The 8,695-nt window shown below is 29.6% G+C and overlaps 1 long non-coding RNA gene across 1 annotated transcript; it reads left to right on the forward strand.

Annotated features, from left to right (window-relative positions):
- Positions 1 to 1,882: 1,882 nt before the first annotated feature.
- LOC127720402 (uncharacterized) lies at positions 1,883 to 8,188 on the forward strand. Its single transcript, XR_007990721.1, has 3 exons — positions 1,883 to 2,957; positions 3,258 to 3,364; positions 8,104 to 8,188. It is a non-coding gene; the product is annotated as an uncharacterized LOC127720402 (long non-coding RNA).
- Positions 8,189 to 8,695: the final 507 nt, after the last annotated feature.

Here is an 8,695-nt window from a genome sequence, read left to right on the forward strand (position 1 = left end):
CACTACCTATTGACGATAAAACCATCAATTTTAAGATCAATAAAAAGCCTTTAATGGTTGATTTTATTCTAGACGAAACAAAACCAATTGAAGAAACGGGAACGGTAATAGAAATTTGTAATTGCCAAATGGACAATGGAAGAAGCGAGGTCGAAGTAAATTGGTTAGTGAGAAATGAGAGCCGACATGAAACTGCAAGTACACATGATTTACTGGAATTGAAAAGCACAGAGGGGTTTTGGTTTTATGTTTATCATGATCATCTTCCGATCCTAGGAAAAGGTAAGAAATATATCTAAATTATACATATATCTTGTTATTAATATGTTTTCTAATTGCAGTAAGGCTATTCCCTTTATTTTTCTAATTAAACTTTTCCAACACGAACGCTTCGCCTATTTACTTTACTTTACTCCATTCAGTTAATTTTATCATATACTAAATTAGTATTTTAGAAGTTAGTACATACATAACATGCATAATACCAATACCAACACCAAAAAGTAACATAACAAAAATACCGAACTCCTGACTTGGTACAGGCATTTCATTATGTAGAAAATGGTGGATTAAACCTGGTTTTATAGCTAGCTAATCCCCTCACTTGTATGACAGTCGCATAAAATTCCATTAAATTGACAACAATGTGTGAACAAATGAAACAGACATAATATGTCACAATGACGGGATGTATAAGTACCGAGCCACGCCAAAAGGATATTACCAAAAATGGAATAAACAGTAAAGGTTAATAATTTACAACGACAAATAAAAGAACACTATAACACGTAGTTAGGATGATAACGTCAGTACCTAGAATCTATACATCAAGATCATCATGTATCAGTAAAGTGTTGTTAAACTGTAACAACATTTTAACCAACTTATAAAATAAAAAAAAAAAACATTGCAACAGTCGAAATGACCTAAATAGTTACAGCTATTTTTCGAAATTTACCAAAACCTACAAAAACATATTCGTTCCAAAACTTGTTAAATCAACTATAGAATCCTTGTATTTAAACATAATCCATTACAAATAAAATACTGAATGCATTTTTTTTCCAGCACACTCTTTGTTTGAATAATAGTTTCCAAATTACCATTTCTAAGCTGATAGATCAAAAGCTATCGCAGAAAAGCTTAAGATGGTCGTCGAAAACGATAATAGATATGTAACAATTTTAGTAAAGGCTATATCATGCCAATCAAAACAACCTTTTACGAGTAACATGTATCTTTTAAATCTTTAATACCAAAACATGAAACATAACTTCTGATATTTGTCTAGGTGTCCAGAAATGTGTACTTTTTTATCATGAAAAGGATTTTCTATTATTTTTTTTTGATGTCAACATATATCTAAAAATATCGTTATAATTTGTTACGACATACAGAGAGCCTACAACAAGGTGTATTTGTGCATGATGCAAATAAATGCATAACAGTAAAACATATAAATCCAAAAGGAAGATGTTCAATGTAATGATGTCAGAATCATGTCATTATGCGTGCATAAAGACAAAATTCGTCTCTTGAAATTTTCATCTTTGTTTTTGTGGTAAAAATTGACTTTCCAAAAACATAAAAAAAAAAATTCAAAAAGCTTTCTTTTAGTTGATTACCCTTTCATTTTAATGTGTCTTTGCTCTCACTTGTAAACAACTTTTAGTCTAAAACGGTCGTTTTAATCTTTTCATCTGAAAAAAAAACTGAACGATAAATTAATAAGTCATGTCAGTTTCAGATTCCTCGATTCCTTTAACTTCAGTACCAGTCAGACAATACTTATACAGACAACTCAGTTCTGTTCATTAATGTTTCAGTAAATACAGTATGTTGTTGATCTTAACATGTATATAACAACTGCTGAACAGTCTAGATAAAGACTGAACAGATCTTTTTTGACTGCAAGCGAATAATCTGAACAAAACTAATTTTAATGCAATGGATAAGTCTGATAAATAATTGAAAACTACATTATATTGTATTGTTCAGTCTTTAAATAGCTGTACAGATCAAAGTTAGCTTTTAAGACTTATATTCGTTTACTAGTGTCTTCCACCCCAAAATATACTTGACAATTAACTCAAAACCTAGACAATCAAAATTTATTGCGCATAATGCGATCAGTATTTGTCATCTTTTCATTTTTATTTAGATTTTCGTGGATATTTTGACGTTGATTTTGATAACAGCATAACAAAGAAAAAGGTAAATGTTCAATATCTGGTCATTGCTTGCTAAATATATTATTTAACGCCAGTTAGTAAAACCAGCCAAAAAATAGCATTTTATAGGTCATCGTACAGCCTTCAAATATAATCAATAGCCATTCCGTATACAGATGTAAAAAGCAAAATGAAAAAAAAAAAAACAAAAAAACAAAAAAACAAAAAACAAAAAAACAAAAAAAAAAAAAACAAGAAAAAAAAACAAAATAAAAACCGAAAGCAAACTTGCAGTCAGTACCCAACGACAACCACAACATAACAAAATCATGACTTGTTCATAGAAATTGAATCAAAAATAAAATGTTCTATTCGGCAATTAAAAACGTCAATTTGTGTTCTTATTCGCAAATTCTGACTACGTTGGCAAATGTAAAAAATCACAGTGGTCAGCATTATTTTGTAGTTCACGATACAAAAAAAAATCGGCTTGCACTTAATTTTGCAGATGAAATTTAGTATTCAAATATGAGCCAAGTCATTCCAATCGTGATAAGACCATATTGATGTTTAAAGTCTTCAGTTCTTATATCAGTTATTGAATTGTCGAATATTTGTAGATAAAAGTAACAATTTGGCGAAACATCAAACAAGAAAAAAAAGTAACTTTTAAACCCAGCTTGTTTATAATATTTGCTGATCACCCTAAAGTTGAACAAGGAGATGAAACTCGACCAAAAGAAGACAATATGGAGAAACTGGTTGACGAAGTCATGGAATTTGCAAGTTTGTTTTCGACCATATACTGTAAAATTTATTTTGCATGGACAAATATGTTAATTTTCTAAAAATATTTCAGTTTTTACTGTGCTTATGAAGGTGACTTCAATTTCATTTAGAATACACTTAAACATTATTTTAACAAAAGCAGCAACTTATTAATTAGTTATCAACTATTTGGGTATCGTAATATTAACTTTTAGCTAATGCGAATGCCATTCAAACGAGTACAATAATATGAAAATATCAAATTTTGTTTGAACCATGATCGTTTTTCTCCTTTGGTCCCTCCATTTCTTTTTTTAGAGAAGACACGATTACCATGCCTTGTTGCAGGAAGACAAATTATGTTTGCCGGTGGATCATCAATCTCTGTATTTATTCACCACAAAACAAAGAAGGATGTTATTCAGGTATTTGGAGCGCCTTATTTTTCATGCAATGCTAACTTATTAGGTCTTCAACTTGTCCAAGGAAGGACCATATGATTTTGTTCTGATTGTATTGTTTACTCCCGCCAGTTTTGTTTCAGAAATGTCAATTTTGTTTCGCAACATGTCTATAATATATTTGGTATGAACTAACTGTACCTGATCATGAGAAGTGCATGCAAGGAAAACTAATAAATTGTCCTTCCCTTGCCGTGACTTACATTAATTCATATGTACATGTAGTTTCCAAATGTTATATGTATGAACTAACTGTAATTTAGAAGAGCATGCCAGGAATAGTAACAAATTGTCCTTCCCATACCTTCACATTTATATGTACATGTAGTTTCCAAGTGCTACATATATGAATTAACTGTACTCCAGAATGAGAACATGCAAGGAATACTAATAAATTGTCCTTCCATATGTACATGTAGTTTCCAAGTGCTTCATGTATGAACTAACTGTTCATGAGAAGTGTATGCAAGGAATACTAGTAAATTGTCCTTTCTATGCCATGTCTTTACATTCCATATGTACATGTAGTTTCTAAGTGCTACATGTATGAACTAACTGTTCATGAGATGTTTATGCAATGAATACTAATACATTGTCCTTTCTATGCCATGCCTTTACATTCCATATGTTCATGTAGTTTCCAAGTGCTACATGTATGAACTAATTGTACTTCAGAATAAATTCATGCAAGGAATACTAATAAATTGTCCTTCCATATGTACATGTAGTTTCCAAGTGCTTCATGTATGAACTAGAACTAACTGTTCATGAGAAGTGTATGCAAGGAATACTAATAAATTGTCTTTTCTATGCCATGCCTTGACATTTCATAAGTATATGTAGTTCCCAAGTGTTAAATGTAGAAACCAACTGTTTTTTTTTAACATTAACATTAACAAATTCTTTATTGCACTAATATTCTAATCCAAATAAAAAACAAATTGAAGAATATATTGCAGATATTAAAATAGACCACAAGTTAACAAAAAAAGAAAGTTTTACCTTAGAGGGAGAAATAAGCATTGAAGAATGCAAAAAAGCCTTATTTAAGATGAAATCAAACCGTTATCCAGGATCAGACGGTTTCAGTGTTGAATTTGATCAAACCTTTTAGGGTGAGCTCAAAGAATTTGCAGTATATACATTTAAATGTATGAAAAATGGGAATTAACTGAAACACAAAAACTGAGGATTATCTCCCTTATTCACATAAAAACGATCCATTACTTTTAAAAAAATTACAGACCTAAAATACTGCTAAATGTTGACACAAAGCTGATTGCATATACCCTAGCATAAACAATTAAAAATATTCTACTAAAAAGTATTAGTGCAGATCAAAACGGCTATATTGCAAATCGATATATTGGGTATAATGTAAGACAAATTCAGGATATCATAGATTATGCTGAATCATTTAAAATCGAAGGAGCCTTGTTATTTTTAGACTTCTCACTTGAATTTATGTATTCAGCGTTACAAAAATGTGGCTTTCAAAAATCAATTTTAAAATGGATTAAAACTATTTGCAATGATGTTAAATGCTCAGTTACGAATAATGGTTAGATATCAGAACCCACATCTAATTTTAGAGGCATTAGACAAGGATGCCTTGCAGCGCTCTAATTTTTGTAATAGCTGTAGAAATATTGGCCTGTAAAATTAGACAAGATTCTATTATCAAAGAGTTTGAAATAAAAATTGATGAAAAATCTCATAGTCTCAAAATATAACAATTAGCAGATGACACAACCTTATTTCTAAAAAATTAAAAGGAAATATCTAAAATACTTAATGTAATAGACAAATTTTGGACATTCTCAGGTCTAAAACTAAATAGAGCAAAAACTGAAGGAATATGGTAAGGTAAACAAAAACACAGCATAGACAAATTTGACAACATTAATTGGACAAATGGACCAATTAAGTCTGTAGGAATATATTTTGGATTGAATACAAAATAGTGCCAAAAGCTGAATTTTGATAAACAGTTCCAAAAATCTGAAAAAAATATTAAACACTTAGAAGAAAAGAAATCTAACGATGATAGGTCGAACAACTGTTGTTGAAACTCTCATCATCTTAAACTTTACATATTTAGCAACAGTATCCAATATAGATAAGGATCATTTAACACAATTTAATAAAATTATTTTTGATTTCAATTGGAACAATCGAACAGAAAAAGTGAAAAGAACAGTATTATGTAACCAAATGTTACAAGGTGGTCTAAATATGACAGACATTGTAAAACAAATTGAAGCAATTCAAATAGGATGGGTCAAAAGATTGACATCTCCTGAAACTTCTAACTTGAAAGTTATACCAAGATTCTTCTTTGATAACTTTGGAAAATATTTTCTAATTTTCAATATGAACATAGAAAATATGAATTCAATATGTAACATAAATAAGTACAAAATACCAGACTTCTACTTAGAAATAATCAAAACATGGATAAAATATACAAAGGGAAAAACTGCAACACCTGAAAACTTAAGATCAATCCGACAACAGATTATAAAGTGGAATTATTATATAAAAGATAAGGGTTAATGTCTTGTTTTTTTAAAATTGGATTGATAGTAACATAATTCATATAAATGACATATTAGATACCAAGGGGAAAATATCAGAAAAGGTAGTACTTGAGAAATTAAAAAACAAAACTAGTTGGATAGCTGAACTGCTAATACTTAAAAAAGCTATTCCACTAATATGGAAAAAATGATTGAGCATGATAATTCAGTTAAGACTAAAGTTTTAACCAAGATGAGCACCACAATAAATAGTCGTCCGGAACTTTTATTAAATAACATGGAGACCACAAGTATTTATAGATTTATGAAAGGTCACAGGGTAAAGAGACACCATTTGGATTCTCAAAATGGAATCGTCTAATAAAATTTGGTAACTTAAATATTACAGCTGAAAGCATTTTAAAATTCACTCATTTTTTGCTGAGAGATAACACACTGATAATATTAATATGGAAACTATTGCATTATATCCTAGCTTGTAAAGTTTTATTGAAGCAATGGAAAATAAGTACAAGCTCAAACTGCCATGAATTTAATGTTTCTAACATGTAAAACATTAAAAGTATTTGGGAAAAAAAAAATAGGTAATCACATTCTAATCTGATCAAATCTAGCACGGGGATATAAAATTGAACAAGAAGAATACTATGAAATAAATTACTTATTAACAATAATTACATACGCAATTTATAAGGCATACTATATCTCTGAACAAAGAAGATCAAAACCTGTCAATACTTTTTGCATGTTCAAATCAAAATTTCAAGGAATGTTTAAAATAGAGTGTAAACGGCAGGATAAACTTAAGATTCTTCGCAGTGTTGCAAAAATTTTAAGTGCTTTGTAAACTAGAATTAAGGTACATTCATGTTTATTTTTTTTATGTTCAGATTTATATGATATTATTTTAAGTAAGCATGCTCATTTATAGAATGAGAGCGATATAATTATATTGTATAGGTGTATAAACTAACATTTGTGTTTAGAGACATATGTATATATATATATACATGTATACGTATGTATAGGCGAGTGTATGTGTATTTTATTTTGTATGTGAACCAGGTCATGATGGTAGGTGTACAAAAACAAATAGCATGTAATGTATAAAAAGAGTTTTCTCCCTTAACGCTATGAAAATCACTTAATTCTTGCATAATGTGTCACGATGTTTTTATCATTATCGAATTGAAACTAGTAAGGGACACAAGACGGTTTTCTGATTAGAAATATATCTTCTTATTTTCAGTTTTGAAGAAATCAAACGCGTTGAAATATCTACTTTCGTTTCATTGAACGTTTGATTTAGAATAATATCAAAGATTGAAGATATTTTAAATAGATATATACATATAAAAAAAAAACAAACAAAAAAACCTTACATATTAAGTCATCTTAATCATAGTGGCACACTAATTATATTTGAAACCTACCTTAATAGAATATGAAAGACAAATCTTTAAATCCAACGGAAAGTAACACGTGTAGGGTGTATAAATAAACTACTGTAAATAGCAAAACGTAAACGGAGAAAACAGATATCCGCAAAATAAATGTAATAATACAAATGTAAATAACTCTAACTAAGAAGACTACACAATTTCGTCAAGTCAATCCCCCGGTTCATTTGACGATTAACACACAGGGATAAACCTATATATAATAGTTTTACTATATATGACAGTTGTTAACAACTAGATAGTAGTGCAATAAAGTATTTGTTAATGTTAAGAAAAAAAGAAAAAAGAAAAAGATATTTGGTTTATGATATCGAACAGTCAGTTCGTGTTGCTCAGTCGTCAGTTTTCTATGTTGTGTTGTGTTTTGTGTAGTATTGTTTTTCTGTTTTTTGTTGGTCTTTTTTCTTTTTTAACCATGGCGTTGTCCGTTTATTTTCGACTAATGCGATTGAATGCCCCCCCCCCCCCCCCCCTGATATCTTTCGCCCCTCTTTTATTAGGCATTTTCGTGATTTATTTTTTTTGTGACAAAAACAAGAGAAAAAAAACAGATCACAAAATCGTAAAATTGCAAATTGAAAAAAATGTTTGAATACGTATTGATGCTTAAACAAAAACTAGAATATAATACAATTATGAGATACGAAGCTAATTATATTCTAGTTCCAATTAATTAAAGTTTGACTATTTGTTGGTTTTTAAGGAACTTGTTAAAAAAGGATTCAAACAGTTTGAAAGAGGCGATGTTGTTAACGACGAGGACGACATTCATTATTTCAAAAGAATGGCTGAATGTTAGTATTTGCATGAATGAATATAAAATATAAGCTATATAAATTATCACATTTGCTAAACAAATGATAAACAGTAGATGCATAGCAACACAACATAAATCAATACTCTTTGAAATACATACATATAACAAGACACCAACAGGTCGAAAAATGATAACAGCGCTTTATAATTTTCATGCGTCTGAATCGCCTTTCTGGATTTACCTTCATCAGGAGTGTACGAAGCCAAATATTTGCAAGCCAATGATGTTTAGGAACCGTAACAGATAAAGAGCTATATGATGAGTGCCGGATGTAAACTTAAACTCATACTATTGTCAGATAATCGACTTATATAATATACAATAGAAAACATGGATTGAGTTATTAAACATAATACCTAGGTATATATATATATATATATATATGTGTGTGTTTGAATTTTACTTCTGTATCTAATCTAATTAATAGAGAATATTATATGGCTTTTTCAATATCACACCCGTATCAACCCAAGACACT

Source organism: Mytilus californianus, unplaced genomic scaffold, assembly GCF_021869535.1.
Source record: "Mytilus californianus isolate M0D057914Y unplaced genomic scaffold, xbMytCali1.0.p SCAF_11, whole genome shotgun sequence".
Lineage (NCBI taxonomy): Eukaryota > Metazoa > Mollusca > Bivalvia > Mytilida > Mytilidae > Mytilus > Mytilus californianus.